The sequence below is a fragment of the Phoenix dactylifera genome, chromosome 6 (genome assembly GCF_051530095.1).
Source record: "Phoenix dactylifera cultivar Ajwa chromosome 6, Ajwa_hap1_PhDact_Kaust_v1.1, whole genome shotgun sequence".
NCBI lineage: Eukaryota > Viridiplantae > Streptophyta > Magnoliopsida > Arecales > Arecaceae > Phoenix > Phoenix dactylifera.
This window is the reverse complement of record NC_143195.1, coordinates 32,648,995-32,665,095: the sequence shown is the minus strand read 5'-3', so window position 1 is coordinate 32,665,095 and position 16,101 is coordinate 32,648,995. Positions and strand designations below refer to the sequence as shown.

The 16,101-nt window shown below is 38.2% G+C and overlaps 1 long non-coding RNA gene across 3 annotated transcripts; it reads left to right on the top strand.

The window, feature by feature from the left end:
- Positions 1–566: 566 nt before the first annotated feature.
- Positions 567–14,455, top strand: LOC113463742 (uncharacterized). 3 transcript variants are annotated; one of them, XR_015988137.2, is made up of 3 exons: positions 567–11,583; positions 13,378–13,730; positions 13,917–14,455. It is a non-coding gene; the product is annotated as an uncharacterized LOC113463742 (long non-coding RNA). The 3 variants fall into 3 exon arrangements; XR_003388528.4 differs by having other exon boundaries at positions 6,631–10,348; positions 13,595–13,730; XR_003388527.4 differs by having other exon boundaries at positions 6,631–10,348.
- Positions 14,456–16,101: the final 1,646 nt, after the last annotated feature.

Sequence of the window (16,101 nt, the reverse complement as noted above, 5' to 3'; positions counted from 1 at the left end):
GACAACAAATTGCCTAGCTAGCTCTTGTAGTTCTACATCCTATATGAAACTAATGTCGCAGTTGATGATCCTGAAGGCAAGACGGTTTATGCCTAGCTCAATCTTGGCATGCGTCCTTCTAATTTCAACAAAATCTTATCCAACACATAGGTCTCACTTCAGACTTCAAAAACATATTATAAAAAAAAGATTCTCCAATGTAAACAGGCTTTTAGCCTGTGAAATTTGAATTCGACCAGTTGGGGTGATGTTAGTCTAGAAGAGCAGAACTGGACCGGATCCTAACCAATACAATTAGAACCCAAGTCCCCCTTATTGGACGCTGCTGATCCAGGCTCCACCGGCGGTCACGTGCATCCAATTCGCAACACCTTAGCCGGAATATATTTATACACTGAGAATAGTAAATCCCCAATAATTATGGCATCATAACAGCAATAATAACAACAAACAAATAGCGCACAGGAAATCCCGGGGGATGGGGTGGGTGGAGAGAGTTTTGCCGTTATCGGGGCGCGCATTTACTCAACCACTCCCCCACTCCCTGCTCCCCCCCTCTTCCCCGACCCAAACCTAGGGCTTCGGTGTCTCCCTCTCTCTTTCTCTCTCCACCGTCCATCGCATTCTGGACGGCTGATGCGACCCCTCCAGCCATCCATCCCATGGTCCCCGGCCAAAGCGGCTCTGCCTATAAAAGAGAGAGAAATGGAGGAAGAGGCAGGGGGAAGCATATGAAGTCGTGGTCATTTCTGGAGGCCCAGCTGGAGGGCCGGGGCCTGCTCCTCTCTCTCTCTCTCTCTCTTGGCTTTACTCCACCCCTTCTTTATGGTTTTTATATCTTCTCCTCACCCTTTCGCTCCTCAGACGTAATCATTTCAGCTATCATCACCACTTCCCCTATCTTCTCTCATCTCTATCTCTTCCTCTATTCCCTCCCCCTGGAAAGAAGCCGGGACTTGTGGGGGAGAAACAAGGAGAGAGGAAGCTTTTTCTTTGAGGGGAATGTTGTCTGGCTCGAGGCCACCAATTCTTAGAGATCTTCTCCTCTTTTTTTCTGTTTAAGATCTCGAAGACAAGATCTCGGACCAGGCTTCATTCCCCCCAATCACAGCTTCCATCGTCATCTCCGACTCCGAAATCGCCTCAAACAAATCTTCGATATATTTGCAGGTCTGGCTACTGGTTTGTCAGTTTTATGTTCTTGTATTTGGATTGTGATTTTGAACTGTTTTTTTTTTGTTTTTTTTTTTCATTTGTGGATTTGTTAGCGCTTCTGCCTTTTTCGTTCTGCTGTTTTTTTTGGATGATTGTGTTGTGGAGGAGGAGGGGATGCAGATTGGTGTAATGATGGTGGGGTTTGACTCCCGCTCTACCATTCTGGCTTCTGCTCCCTTTCTTTCCTTCTTTTCCAGTCTGACAGGAAACTGGGAAAAAAGGTTTTCATCATTACTTTTGAAGGGATCTTCTGTTTCTTTGATTTTTATTAACCTTTCTCGCTGAAGCAGCGCAATCTTTCTTGGTTAACATGCACAGGATATTGAGATCTAGTTGGATTGCTTCCATGATCTCTCTCACCTTTTTTTTTATTCCTTAGATTTTCTGTACTTATTTTTCTCGCTTTCTTCCACTCATGGTATGTTAAGAGAAGCATATTTTCTTAGTTGCAGCTGGGAAATCCAGCCGTGTTCTTTCTTTTTAAGGGCCCATTTTGCTATAAATTGTTTTAAAGCTTTTTAGACTCGAGTAGAGGAAGATGTTCTGATGTTATGATTTAGGTTTTTTATATAAACAATATCGCCTGCTAATGAAACCATTCCTGGGTTTACTATAAACGAGAAATCGTCGATATACTCCTACGTTTATGGTGGCCTTGTGTTGATCAGAAAAGAGGGAAGTATTCTCTGACCCTTTACTTTGATGCACTTATTTCGATTCCTGTATATCATGTGATGCGATTCTGGTTAAAAGGAGTCACATGCATGCAGCTGTGGTCAATACTTCTAATTTTATGAGATTTTTGTGCGACAGATGTTGGAACTTAAAGATCTCTGTATGTGTATACTATCTGATGAGATCGCTTTCTTCCCTCCCCCCATCTCTCATGTACATTATTTACATCTCTTTGCATAATTCCTTTCTTGATAATGCGATCATTGCACCATCAAAAGAAGGAAATATTCAATTTGGCTACAAGCATGGGCGTGATTAGTTGTTGGCAATCACTATGGGTTTACTCTTTGTGTGAAATGGGTCTTGTCCTTTGTTTCATGCATGTTTCATTATTTCGTTTATATTGCAAGTTTAAATCCACAATCTAGGGATTCTCATAGTTTTCTGCACAAGCTAGGTTTTCAAAGGCACTCTTCAAGCTCACCACCTTAACATGAAGGTTAAGTTAAAGATTGACCACAACACCCCCCCCCCCCCCCCCTCCACACACACACACCTCTCTTTTTTTTCTTTTGATGTTTTGAATTCAATATATATATATGCTTTGTTTGTTCACTAAATACAAAGATGCCATATTAGTTCTCTTATGTCTTACCCTCATGGGGTTCGGAAGATTACAGCGGATGGGTTTAGTTTGCACCACATGAACTAGTAAAACAAACTCACGTTGTTTGTTCTAACCTGGGTTTCTCTTTGAGCTGTTATTACCATTAATGCAGTAACGCTGTTATGCTTCTTAGTTTTATTGCACTATACTTTGTTTCTACTGCATGGTATATAGGACAGTAGACTAGAGACTCGATTTAGCAGAGGAAGAAGAGAAGATTAGGTCAGATGGTGGTTATCCTGCGTAAGAGGAGCCATCAAAGCTAGGGAGACACGTGTGGTGTTGGGTTGTGGCTCGTGGGAATGGTCAATTTGAGCTGCTGTCGTCCAGTGTTCAGAACCAACAGGGTTAGGAGACATAGGGTTTATAGGGAGGGGTGGTCTAGGGTTTGCTTGGGAGGAAAAAGAGGAGGCCACATCCAAATGCCTGTCTCCCCAACCCGCCCTCAAACCAGAAATACCAACGTCAGCTGTGCCATGCATTGGATCCCATCTCTCACTCCCATCACCTGACAGTCTTTCTAATGCTGCCTTTGCCTCCAGAAAACCCATCCCATTCGCAACCACTTTTGGGAGGATGAAGAGTTCGCTAGTTTTAATGCAACAATCTCTGGAATCAAGTAATCAATCAGCTATTATTAATGGTTAAAACTTTCTCTCTCTTACTACTAGTTCTTGGGTTGGGAGTTGATGCCTTTTGGCTTGGGGAATACAAACTTTATCTTGGTTTTGGTGCTTTACCTTGGGAGTCCTGTGTCCACAACTTTCCATGCTTGATGGCAACTCTACACCCACATAAGAAATTGGAATGGTACAACCGCAAGAACAAGTGGTTTGTGTGATGCTCAGCTCGCTTTCAACACTTCATTACTTCGAATGTTGCATGAGTGCCACATATAAATGGGTGAAAAGTTATTAAGCTACTCTATTTCAAGGGCTTGGTATGACTTATGCACAAAATTTAGCTGTTGCTTCCATCTCTTAATAACATTTTACTCATTTTTTTTGGGTACCTTTGATGTTTTCTTTTGACTGGTGGTTATCTTTGGTTGCTCTATCTTCTGAATGATAGTCTACATAAAATCAAAAAAAAATAGAAAAGAAAAAAGGAGGCATGCTCGGGGGCCAAAGACCACTAGATGTGGAGCCAAAATTGGTGGAGCTACCATCCTTGACAAAATGCGTAAACCTCTACTCATGGAGATAAGTCTTCTCCACACATTTCACTGGGTTTGGATAAGAAACATGAAGCCAACCTTCTTCAAAAAAGCCCCTGTATTCTGGAAAAGCTACTGCAATTTATTCCAGTAAGCGATCCAGTCAAGTGGGGTTTCTATAGTAGACTTCGTCAAATAAATTGCAACAGATTGACTCCCATTTTATGTCATTCATACGCCTTCTCCAAGTAGAGCAATAACTTGCCCGTTTTTGCTGTTGTTATGGCTGCATGAGCTTCGTTTAAGAGAAGGAATTGAAGTGTGCCTCTCAAAGTCTCGTGATTGTACCCCAAAAAAAAAGGCTCGTGACCAGAAGATAACTTTATTTTCCTTTTTTGGTAGAAACTGGAAGAAGGTTTTGAAGTAAGCAAACACTAATTCACTTGTCGTTCAGTAGGTAAGGCAAAATCTCTAAACTGGAGGTTCTCAGCAGCTACAATAAAACGATCACGTAAAACAACTTGTGTACTGAAGCACTTGTAACTTCTTGCAGTAATCTCAGATATCAATCGTTGAATCTAAAGAAAGTTAGGCTAACATCTAATTTTACTGTCATATGAGAAGTTTTGATGGTATTTACCTATCAGTTCCATGAGGGCCAAAACTTTAGTCATGACGTATGTGTAGGAGGGTCATAACTTTAGGCATGACGTACGTGTAGGTAAGGCAAGAGCCCATTCCAACCAGCGGACTCCTAGGCCCAAGCCATTGTATCAGATTTGGGCAGTCAGATTTTGAGGGCTTGGGGTGGGTCTGTAGCTTGTGTTCTTGTTTGGGTCAGGTAAGTTGAATTGTTCATGTCTATCCAATTTATGTTACATTTATTATCATCATAATTTTTCTTTTTAATTATAGCGAACTGGGAATTGATTGACTAATCACCAATGTTCAACTTAATGGTGTAACCAGGCTTGCTGGTGTTTATGTTGCATTAGGTTGAATCACGCTAGAGACCAATCAAGTTTGTAGGAATGGGCAACTTAACTAATGCATAAGTCATGTGATATGCAAGGTACAACTTTTTTTTTTTTTCCTATTTTCAACTATTCTTGAAATACAAAACATATAGAAAATTTCAATAGCCAAATTGCTGTTACATACTAAGTAATTAACTCGAAGTATCAACAATTCTAATTGATACTTAATTTGATAATCGTAAGATACTCTATTATCTATAACTTAGACTTACTTATGATTAAGGGAGAGAGAATATGATATTCACTTATGAGAGATAACAATCAATAAGTCATCATTATAGACCTATTTTCCTCTTGTATCAGCTATAAAAGTAAACAACAACTGCTAGTTGCTACAAAATATATTATTTTATTAATTTATATCTAAAAACAATATAATGATGTCTATTATAATAGTAATAGATAATAATAAAAAATAATGAAAGCACCTTTTTAATCATCTTTCACTTGATAAAACTATTATATCTCAAACTTTTAAAAAAAATTTAGTTGAAAAATGATGCGAATGAAAATAATGGTTGTCGTTGACATCAAAACCAACTATTGTAATTCTCAATAATATGATTTAAATATTCCTTTGTCATAAATAAAAAAAAAATATTTGTCAAGAAGTAAGGTATTATGCATTATAAGCTTATTAAGAACAAAAAAAAATTGATTAATATAATCAGCTCCCATCAAGAGTAGGAAGTTTGATGAATAACTATAGTCATTTTAGATATATAATAGACTATTTAAAGTTAAAAAAAAACAAATTAAATAAGAACAATACTTATAATACATAATAAAGAACCATAGAAATGACATTATTAATAATGCTAAAATAAAGCACCATATTAAATTAGGGCCTTATTTATTATCAAAAATAAAAAAACTGCATTATTAATAATTTTATTAATATAGATATCCACATGGTGAATGAAAAGCTCAGTATAAGCTGAGCATCTATTTTCGTTACATATAATAGATAATAAAATAGAAGCTCCTTTACCTATTGAGCCGTTCAACCGGCATGCGGCCAAAAAAAATCAGCACATAAAACATTTTCCTACTACTTCTTTTGTGCATTAACACGGCAAAAATTTTATGGAAAAGAGTGCAAAAGATATTTGATATAAAATTTTAGAAACTTTGAAACACCTAGAAATTATGAATGTAACATGAGTCACACATTGCGCCCTTCTAACGGTGGACATGAATGCTTACTATATTCTCACTGTTATTGCAATGGAAATTGCGAACCATATAATATCTTGTTTACAAAAAAATTATATTTGTGTCCCAATCTCGAACCACACCAAGTTCTTAGTGTTCATGCAATAAAACTGTATTTTCAAAAGTAGCTTAAAAATATTTAATTTTCTAAGATTTGGAATGACTTCAAATAATGACATCCTTTTTTTTTTTTTTTTTTTAAACACAAGAGACACTAACTACAAGGAGACATCAGCTAGATAACAGCCATTATTAGAACCACATTTATAACAGCTTCTGTTTTATCGAGACCTTGTACCCATCCTCTATATTGCACTGGACGGTGGATGAAGGCGTCCAGTTTCCGACCTACGAAAGAGATGGAAGGGGCAGAGGAGGAGAGGGAGAGGGAGAGGGGGCATGAACTCGTGGTCATTTCTGGAATCCCAGCCGTAGGGTCGGGCCCTGCGGCTCTGTTTTGTCTTTACTCCTTTCCTACCCCCTCTCTTTATTGTTCTTTATCTTCTTCTTGCCTCCCCACCCACACCCCTCCTCACTCACTCTCCCCAACAGTAATCATTCATCCATCATCACCGCCCTTTCCCACCTCCCCTCGTCTCCACCTCCATTTCCCCCCCTTGAAAGAAGCCGGAACTTGTGGGCGAGGAGGGGGGGGGGGGGGGGGGGGGGAGGGAGGGAGAGAGAGAGAGAGAGGGAGTTCTCTGAGGACCAAAAGAGCTAGAAGCGGTACAAAGAGGAAGCTTTTCTTTTGAGGGGAATGTTGTCTGGTTCGAGGCCTTTCTCCCAGTAGATGATGTCTCCCAGTGAAAGACTATCTCGGACCAGGCTTCATTCCCCCCAACAGCAGCTTCCGTCATCTCCTCTACCGAGATCGGCGGATCGCCAACTTTCTCTTGAGAGTTATAAACAGTTTCAGGGATCTATCTGCAGGTGTGCGGACTTGCTATTCTTTTCTTTCTTGTTTCGTGTTGCGATTTGCTGATGCGCAGCTATGTTTCGTGTTGCTTTTGTTCTTTTGTGATGATTATCTGAGAGGAGGAGGAGGAGGAGGAGGAGGAGAGGGAGCAGATTGGTGTAATGATGGCGAATTTGACCTCCTGCCTATCTTATCTTCCTTTCTTCTGTTTCCTTTTCTTTCCCATCTTTTCCAGTCCGATAGAAAGGGTTCATTGCCTTTTAGAAGGGAACTTTTTGTTCGATTTCTTCCCTTATTTCAAAAGAACCAAAAATGCTGCTTAACCTTTCTCCGTTAACATTCTTATGTTTCATAGGGATTTGAGATTTGATCGGGTTCTGAAGATTGCTTCCAAATCTTCACACCTTTTTTTGCCTCCTTTTCGGTTTTCCTTCTTTATTTCCCTTGCCTTTTCGCCAAGAAGTACTAAGAAAAGAATAGCTAGGAAATTACAATTGGGAAATTCGAGGGACTATTCTTTTTGGTGCTTATTTTGCTATGGAACCTTTTGATGCCTTAGATTTTGGTAAATTAATTCAAAGCAATTGATTTAATCTCCTAATAAAAAAAATTTATTTTCTTTGCTTCACTACTAATTAAGTTTTGTGGACATGCAATTTTTGATCTGTCGCGGTGGTGTTCTGGTGCTCAATGGAAAAAAAAGTAGAAGTGTTTCTCTATCACTTTGTTTTGATATGCTTTTCTTTTGCCATTTGTCATGTGATATTCCTAATTCTAACGAGTCAGAAGCATGCAGCTGTCTGTTTCTTTTTCTGACGAAAGGCAAGCATGTAGCTGCCTTAAATACCTTTCATCTTAGTAGATATTTCCGAGGCAAAGTTTGAATCTGGTGTGCCCATGCAGGTACATGATCTTCTCCACCTTTTCTTTTTTCTCCTCACCCATCCACTGTCCGTTTAATTTCATATTGCACCCCACAGTTTCCCATTATCTCGCTCTTATTTATGACCATTACTCAACCAGGGTATAAGGATGTATGCAATCTTTTTCTTAGAGTAAAATTAATATGTGCAATCTTGCAACAAGCTAGAATCAATAATATGCTGGAATCTGAAATTTGATATAGTAGTATTGTACCAGTTGCAGACATCTTATGACTCATAATAAAATGAAATGGGTTTACTCTTTTTGTCATGCCTAGTCGCATTTCGTATCCCTGTTTTAGTGTAAATGCCATGCATCAAAGCCTTTTTCTAATATTTGCTTTGGAATATTATTTTGAAAACATGATCTATTCGATAAAACTTTCGAACTCTGGCATTCGAACAAGTTTGGTTATCGATTAAAATGGCGAAGGGGCATTAATTCATAGCTTCATGAATGTTTTCCTTGTGTTTGTAGGCCTAATGCACTCGAAATTATTTATGGATTGTTGAGTTTAATTTCTAAGTTCTCAATGTGACATGCAAGAAATTCTTGCAGCACAGGCATCTTGCCACATGTAAAACTATCTCCACCTCCATGTTGAACTGGACATCAGTATATAGGTGGCTCCATTTGCAATTTTTGCCAATGTGGCACATTTTACTCATGAAGATGTCATGATAAATATGAAAGTGTCTGAAAAAAACACAGCATGTTTCCAAGTGAAGAAACATTTCGTTTCAAAAATGTTTTCTTAAAGAACAACATAAATTAGCTACTTGGTTGGCCCAAAGTTAAATTACATAATATGATTTGTAGAATTACATAGGCATATTCACTCATTTATTATTATTTTTTTCTTCTCCAATTCTACACAGAACACACAACTCCCATCTTCTCCATCTTTTTGTCTGGTTCTGTTTCACTTTGGTGCTTCCAAGGATAACCTGTGCTGTAAGAAAATAACTTCAGGATTCATATCCTGAGCCTTTAAATATATGACTTGAACAAGCTTCATTTTGCTCAACGCGGTATGAGGAATGCAAAACTCATTGCTTATTTGTCTTAAATATTTATTGGAACTATATTTTTTTTTTAACCCAATTTTTTTATACACATCTCTTTATATATATATTTTTTAAATTTGTTGTCCTTAAACAGATACTATTTAGAGTTCAATTTTGAAAACAAATTTTGGTATAAAAAGTGTGATTCTGCTCTTCATATTTATCAAAACTTGTTTGATTTCTACTTTACTTACATATGTACGAGATGTTAAGATCCAGAAAATAGGAATGGTGGCGTTTAAATTTTATCTCTTTAAAAGTGAAATTTACATAATTAAAGATAGTATAGAATATAAAACAGAAAAAGCAAACTAAGTGGGAAAGAGTTGTGCTATTATTATATTATTATGGCTTTTCAAAAACTACTTCATAATCATTTTCCGAATGGAGACTTCAGATTTATGTAGGCTTATTGCTTGATCGTATTAGAAAATTGTATAATTTTTCCCTCGCCACATCCAAAAGCCCTAATTTCTTCACCATTCAACTTAATTTTGGTATCTCAGCTATGCTATGAGCAATAGATTAAGAATGGCCAATATGGTAATTAAATCCTCCAAGATCCTAGCCAAGAGGTGTGAATTAGTTGACTATAGTCACAAGTTGGTAAGAAAATTTACTTATCGTACAAGTAGACAGGCCTAACCTATCCTGCATAGTTTTTTTTAGTACTAATCTCTTGGGACAAGGGGATGTTGCTTCAACATTATGGACATGAAGTAGGACGGTAGCTACCTGCAGACAAACTTGTCCTTTAAATTAATGAGGTGGCATCAAAAGCTCAAATTATGGAAGTTTGTTTTGAATTCAAATGGTTGTGATTGCATGACAAAAATACCATTGCAAGTTAAAAGATGGAGTTAATTTATGATTTTGTACTGAGAGGTCTAAGGTCCATATTTCATCACCCAATATCACATTGTACTACCTTTCTAACTCCTAGAAATTACCATTCTACGTTTTTTGAATTCTAAAACTTATCAAAGATAAATTAGCAGAACGCGAAATCTATGTTTTACTTGCATGGAGCCATGATGGTTAAGTTAGATTGTTTGGGTTAAGTTGGATTAGTTGATTTGGTTGGGTTATTTATTTCGTTATAGGTTGATTATGAATTATGGGACTATGGAGATGGCAAGGATTAGGATATAATGGTAATGAATTGGACTTCAGTTACTTGCGGTGGCTATTGGTTTGAGATGAACTAGATTACCATATCAAGCTGGAAGTTTAATAGGTCGTTGCCTGTTTGATTTGTTCCAGATAAATTTGAGACCATCATCAAAGTGGCAGTGCAGCACGTCAACGGTACTTGATCACCAAACCATGCATGCAGGTCATCCGAGGTACAGAATGATGTGGAAGTGATTGTGTTGTCACTGGTTTCATCATCTCACCATTCGGCTGATGGGCCCAAGTTGGGCCGAGCAGATTTGGATGTAACAGAGCATCTGAAAAGAACACACATTGGTACAGGTACATAGATTCCAATTTTTTGAAGTCCAAGGAGCATTTTTCTTTCTTTAAAATCTTTATAAAGGGGAACAGGATTAACCGTGCTTGCCAAATTGACATATGGAGAATTGTTACTTTATCAAATTAACAACACCAAAGCTAATTTCGCATAGGTAAAAACATTTGGGCCCTAATAAGATGAGGCTGATAATCTCGCATGGGTCGAAATGAGGTTGATAATGGGCTTGGGCCAGGCTAAAGCCCATTCAACTAGACCTTGGTCGGTCCTGGTCCTCCAAGTTTCAGGCATCAAAGCTGTTACACTTACAACATGATTTTGACCCATCCATGGGAAGGGGTGCTACTGGTCTGGTCAGGTCAGGTCAGGTCAAGCTTGATCTGAGTACCTGATGACTTGGATCTATTGGGAGTTCAAGCCTACATCTTAATCCAAGTACTGTCCATCCAAAAAATGGATCTGGAATAGGGTGGACCCAATTTGAATCAAGTACATACGAGGTGCAGGTCTGAGTCATGGTCTCAAGAAGGTACCATTAATTAAAAACTCAATTTCCTTCAGATCCTTCAAACTTGTACTACTAACATAGTTTCAATGTGTGGTTAACAAATTCAATGAAAATTGCGAGGAACACAAGAATAAAATAATCAGGGCTGATAATGGGCATCCTTGACCTGGGCCTCCAATTTTAGGCCCGAAAGGTCTCTAGGCTTCATCTGGGCGGCCTAGGCCTGGCTGTGTGTGTGTGTGTGAATCAGCCCAAATGAATTGAAGTTGGCAAGCCCAACCAACTTCAATTCAAAATTTTAAAAAATAATTGGGATCGGAACAAAGGAATCGTGTTCTCTTGCTTGAGCCCTCACCATTGAGATAAGATTGTAGAGCCATGGTCAATGACAATTCCGTATGGCTGGTACCAATGGCCGTTGGCTGTTGGGGCTACCCACAACCGCCACCGAGATCGCGAATGGGTGCAAACAACTGCCGAGTCCATCCACTTTCAAAACCTTTCTTTAAATCCTCTTCATCCACTGTGATTGATCACCATTGAGCCCCATTCTCTCTTTCTTCCTCATCTCCGATGGCCGCCATGCCACCATAGTCGAGCATCGCCCCCATTCTTCTCTTCCTAAAATTCCTCTGTTTTTCTGTTTTACCCTGTTTTGAGTGTTGCCACTCATTTTTCCGTCGGAATCCACCGTCATTGGCCGAGATATGCTGTCACTGCTGCTCACTAGTGAGTCCCTCACCATCTCCAATCTCGTTTATCGAGGAAGATACTATCGAGGCAACTTGGGGTGCTGCCCCTCTCCTCTCTCCTAGCTCTATTCTGTGCACGGTCGGAGTGTCACTGCATATAGAGACCGTGGCCGCCTTGTCATAGGCCGTCCTGCCCGACCCTAGCCCTCCGTTTCCCTCTTCTTGCTTCTTTTGTGTGGACTCAAATCCAAGCCCATCCCTCTATTTTTTGGCTAAAGCAAGACCTTCTTCTCGGTCTTGCCATCTCCGCCAGTCACCACTGTCGCTGGCGGCCACTTGTTGAGCACCGCCCGCCACCATCACAGAAGGCTTCCATAACCCCTCCCGCAACCTCTTCTCTTCCTTCTCTTCCCCCTGTTCCTCCTCTCCGTTTTCACCACCTTCTTCTTCGTCATCTTATTTCTCCCTTTTCTTCCCATTTTTTCTTATTTATTATTTTCTAGAAGAATTCTGTTTTCTCTCCTTGTTGTTTTTATTCTCTGGCTCATGCATCGGGTATAGTGATTTATCCACATCACCAATGAATCAAACCCCAGCCGTGATTGAACCCAGACCAAGTCTCTCATTTCTTTCTATCTCTATTAGTTCACTCAGATCAAGGCTAATTTTCTTTAATTAGTTTACTTTTCTCTTAATTGATAAACTAAATCTAACCTAGGAACTTTAATTTGATAAGATGGAAATCCAGACTCAGGTAGCGAGAAGGCATGATTAAGACCAATTCATTTGCATTCAGGTAACAACGAATCCCACCTCCTCACGAAATACATGCGTTAGTATTAGGTTATAATTAATTGTAGATCCAAGAGGTGGTCGAGATCTTTGGACATTAGGCTAGATTCAATAGTCTAGACATAAACTGGATCTACCATAGAATATTTCAAGTTATATAATACCTTGTAGAAGTCTATTAAGATACTTGATAATTTTAAGTTTTTGGACGATTTTTCTAATTGGCAAATTTTGAGAAATTTTAGAGCAAAGATTGCAAATTATCTCTACTCCTAGTATTTAATCATACATACGATTTGATCTACATTATTTAGAAATTAATCTATTGCTATTTGATTATTTTTAAATTAAGTATCGTATATGCTCTGCATAAAAATGATTATAAATGTTAGACAAGTATAATATAATTTACTTGGACATAAACTATATTTTATTGCATCGATAAATATGCTGATATTGTATATTTTATATGTTGATTTTGCTACTCTTTATTCCGACTATAATTTCACATGTTTAAGATCTAGCCTCCTTCGGGCCTTTAGTAGCGCGATCGGTGGCGCATGCCGGCTGATGGTGTTTTATAATTAGAAGCTAGTTTTCTTTCAGGCCTAACTAGTTGGTGTTGATCACTGGCATATGCTGATGGAAGCATATATTTTCGTATGATTTCAGAGCTAGTTTTCTTTGTGCCACCATTAGGGCGATTACTGGCACATGACTAGTGGACAACGTATTATAGTCAGGATTTAGTCTCTTTCGGAGCTTGCGATAGACCGATCGTGGCTATAGTAATAAAGACTAAAAGAGTGAGAGTGGATTGTCCATCCATATTTAGTTTGAAAATTTATTTTGGTTTAATGTATTATATATCTTCAAATATATGGTGATAGACTTGATATGTTTATTGGTATGTTGTATTTATGGAAAATCATGCAAACTGAAAATTTATTTACAATATATTTGATCATACTAGAGGTTTTAGTAACTTACTGGGCTATGAAGCTCATAACCTCTCTTATAATTTTTTTTTTTTTTACAGATGCAGCCACAGGAGGAATTTGGGACCAAACAGTGAGGAGCTTAGGGTCTAGAAAATATTGGCTAGTGTTTTTTTAGAATAATTTGATTTCATTATTATTAGTGATTGGGGACTGTTTTTTTGCATAAGTATATTAGAGTATTTGTTTTTCTACTACCTAAGTTTGGAATGATATGAATGTGTATGAATAAAAAAGTAGGCGTTGCATATCTTGTAGGGTTAAACCCTATGAATATACGGCTGCTCGGCTAGGGCCATCGGGTCGGGGTATCTCTCACTCTCTATTATAAGTAGCAGCAGCAGCAACAGCTTCTTTGATCTTATGCATCTACCTCACAACAAAATAACAGCAGGTATGGTAACCAACTCCTCCAGCCGTGAAGGCATAAAATAATAGCTGGTATAGTAACTTTGCCGAAACAATGTAAAATAAAATTAACCAAATGTGAATATGCATAGCTTATAACCATGCCATGTCGCTATTTGGTACAGTTGATTATGATAAATATATATTAATGTCTTATTTATTTGGTCAGCAGGGTACTAATGAATACGACCAGAGCCGAAGCAGTCTCTTGAATCCAAATTGCATTAGTCCGAGAAATGCTCCAACCATACATGACCTTCCAAAGATCCCAACCAGTTCAATTATTTCGGTCCAAAATGCTCTTTCATTCAACAGTCTATATATCCAATCCTGTGTTCCTGCCATTGCTTTGTCTTGGTTGTCTCAGTTCACAAATATCATTTTACCACCATAAATAATTGATGCTGGCTGCTAACCAGTTCATACGCGTTTTATAAGGATTAAGTGACCAAGTGAAACACGCATTTAAAAAGTCATGGGGTCATCTCGGAAATCATGGAACAATCTCTCCTCCCACCGAGCCCCACCACACGTTTCCAAAGGAAGGAGGACAAGTCCAATCAGCAACTGTTCGATGCCGAGAGCTGACGAAAGCCTGTGGAGAATGGGGGATCCCACACCAGCTCTCGGAGTTTCCATGCCGTATAGATATTACAGTGAACGAAGCAATGTCATTGGCCAAAGGTCATGCAATCTACTCTAGATTTCTTTTATTTTTAAGGCATGTTTGGTTGCCCACCGGATTAAACCTGAAATTGAATGCCGAATGGATTGAAATAAAAATCAGAATGGTCATATCGCCAGACAAGTTTGATATGTAACTGAAATTGAAATCGAAATAAAATTCGAATACTAGAAAAAGGATAGGAATGAAACTTTTTTTAACCAAATAGCTTGAATAGAAGTTACTCAATCGTATTTCCAATTTAGAGTCCAATTTTTTTCAACCTTTGTTGTGCCCTGTTCAATTCCTGGTTGCTTTTAGATCCTCCGTGGGTTGCTTTCGACCATAACCTAATACATGTGAACCAGGAGGTGGGGAACTTTTTAGGTTGCTTCTGCTTTGAGATGGATTAGTCCAAAAAGCTTAATATGGGATAACAATGTGTTAGAGGTGGGGTCTAAATTCTCCAACCATTGTCTTCGTTTGAGTGAAGGAAAAAGAGAATGAATGGTCCCCTTCACCTAAGTATGAAAAAGATTTATCCAATTCATTTGTAGCCCTCATTTAGTAACTTGATCCTAATGAAATAGGACCAGAATCGTGCTGATAGCGTCTTTCGAGACTAGATTTGCGCGTCAATTCCTTCATACGCTATCCAAGGGCCAAGTCCCACTTTTATTTGTTACAGAACTGGAAGGTGCTTGTAGGTCTCAGAGATAAGCATTACTAGCAAACTCCAGATATGACAGCCAAACATTAAATAAATTATGCGGCACAACTTCTTTCATTATGACACCAGGAAGGTCGATCGAAAATACTATGTGGTGCATATGACTTATTCAAAAAGAAAGAATTTTATGGATGATTGTGATTTTTTTTCTTGTAATGAATCGCTTGAGATTAAGTTTTTGAATGAGATATTTCTTTTGAAGCTTGTGAATATGACAGATACACTCTAGGTTTTGGTAGGTCTACAGTTCTAATTTCTCTTTTAGAGACATTGTTAGACAAAAGAGAAGATAAAAATTATATATCAAAAAAAAAAATTTAGCGCTTATAGTTACAAAGGTGACTCTCGTGGGCTCACCTAAAGATTGAAGAAGAAAAATCGTATAAATCTAGTATGAATACGTTCTAAAAAAATAGAAAATAAAATCTCTTCCATTATTAATCTAAAAAATAAAAAAAAGCTTTTTAGATGCTCATCCTTCTCTCCCATAATACTTTTAGAACGGCAAAAAAATAGTATTGCATGTCCCATAAACAAAGAGTGCCTTTATTAATTTCTATTACCACCTAATAGGTCTGTGATAAATAACAATTTAAGTAGTTGCATGATGTCCATCATCTGCCATGCGAGATCTCCACACAACCTCAATAATCATTTTTTTACTCAAATTTCCCTGCGACTCCCCAATTCCACGACACTTGGAGCCGCAATGGAATCCCGATCATTTTCTTACGTGTGTATGAAAATTTCCTGAGCCAACGGATGCTGATCTGATCATTTCATACTCAATCAATCTTTCTTATATCTGCACCAGTCCCAAACATGATTTGATCAACCTCATTTAACATATAATCATTTTTTAACTCAAATTTCCATGCGACTCCCCAATTCCACTGACACTTGGAGGCGCAATCGAATCCCTATCATTTTCTTACGTGCATATGAAAATTTCCTGAACCAACA